This window comes from Trachymyrmex septentrionalis, unplaced genomic scaffold, assembly GCF_001594115.1.
Source record: "Trachymyrmex septentrionalis isolate Tsep2-gDNA-1 unplaced genomic scaffold, Tsep1.0 scaffold119, whole genome shotgun sequence".
In the NCBI taxonomy this organism is placed as follows: domain Eukaryota; kingdom Metazoa; phylum Arthropoda; class Insecta; order Hymenoptera; family Formicidae; genus Trachymyrmex; species Trachymyrmex septentrionalis.
In genome coordinates, this window is record NW_017304320.1 from 87218 (window position 1) to 88726 (window position 1509).

General features: G+C 48.2%; 2 protein-coding genes across 3 annotated transcripts in view; one reads left to right on the forward strand and one right to left on the reverse strand.

Annotated features, from left to right (window-relative positions):
• The window catches only part of LOC108754697 (whirlin), a 112044-nt gene that overhangs the window by 18598 nt on the left and 91937 nt on the right, over positions 1-1509 (reverse strand). The window lies entirely within an intron of this gene.
• The window catches only part of LOC108754687, a 5754-nt gene continuing 5354 nt past the window's right edge, over positions 1110-1509 (forward strand). Inside the window, exon 1 of one of the 2 annotated variants that reach the window (XM_018497186.1) lies at positions 1110-1371. The gene's annotated coding sequence lies outside the window, so the exon portion shown is untranslated. Of the gene's footprint in view, positions 1383-1509 lie in introns of both variants that reach the window. The other variant, XM_018497177.1, reaches the window with a different exon arrangement.

A 1509-nucleotide genomic window follows, 5' to 3' on the forward strand; every position in this document is an offset into this window, starting at 1 on the left:
CTAATCTGCTGCAGCAGCCAATTTTTTTCTTTCACATTCTCAGCTTTGTATCTAGCTAAATCTTGAACACTTTAGCAAAACCGTTCCTTCCATACAGGATACACATGATCGGAAAAATTTCACGTTCTCCTGTAAAAAGTTGAAATCAACGTGTCGCACCACGTCGCGTTTTAGCCTTGTACTATTAATAGATAATACTTTCGCGCTGAATTGCAAAGATCGAAGCGTATCACAGAATGCCGGAGAATGTAGTTCCTGCCGCGCTTATTCGTAATTATCGCTGTTCACATCCCGGCACACCCGGTGCATCCAGACATTAGGAAACACATCGTGTCACGCGAGCCAACCTCGTTATATCATCAGCCCCGATGCTCGTGCATGATGCACATTCTTCTCTCTGGTATCGCTGTATCTTCCCTTCTCGTTGCTCTTCACAATGGATCCCGGAATTTTTTTTCCCCTTTTTGAGTCACGCGTAATCGCGATACGAAGCAACGATACGATCCGATGATGCTGCCCGGGTCGCTCGAATACGGCCCTGTTATCAGACTCTCGATAGCACGGCGGAGTTCCGGAGAGGAGCACGCTGCACCTGGGAGGACTGCACCATGTAACTCTGCATCCGTGATGTAGCTGCAGTCTGCTAATCTGGCAACGTTGTGTAGGAGCCGGTCTTACGGGCGTAGCTGCGATTTTCGGGCCCGAAAGCGAAGTCTCCTGACTTCGAGATAAAGCCCTTCCTCGAGGATCATCCTGTCCTCCGATCGTTGTATCTTCATAGGAGGAAAATATCGCGAGACGCTTGAGACGTCTTCAGCGCGCGGTAACTTTAACGGAATCGGGGGGGGGGGGGCCTTCCAGGTCGGAAAGTATTGCTTTCAGTCGTCGTGTCCTGTTGTCTACGTTCCTGATTTTCTCTCACCTGTTACTTGTCCTCTCCCCCTCCCCTCCTTCTCTCTCGCCCTCCATTTGGTTCTCTTTTACCCGCTCGCTTCGCCCCGTAGTTTCTCCTGCTCTTTGGTTCCCTACCTTTATTTGTTGTTCTCATTCTTCCTCTCTCTCTGTCTTTCTATCTTCCTCCATCGGTTTCCTCGGCCACGTTCTCTCTCTCTCTCTCTCTCTCCCTCCTTCTTTCTCTTTCTCCGTGGGCTGACTCACTCTCTCGATCAGGTAAACGTAAACCTGCGTTGGTTGCCACTTCATGTCCGATTCCTGAATCAGTCGCACAGGCACCAGCGAGTCGAGCGCTCCTCGTGTTGTTCTCTCGATCGGGCCCCACGATTGTCACGATCCGTCGTTGATCCTTCAATACGTAGTCCAGAAATTACGCGGACCACGGCTGGATTTTAATCGTTCAGAGCGTTTCATCAGGCATTTAGCAGGTATTTATCAGAGTCGAACTTTGGAAAGTTTGCTCTTTCATCACGAAAATATTGCAATACCTAAACATCATATCTAAATATCCTTAAATACTTAAAATATATTCTTCGCCTTCCTAATAAAATATTT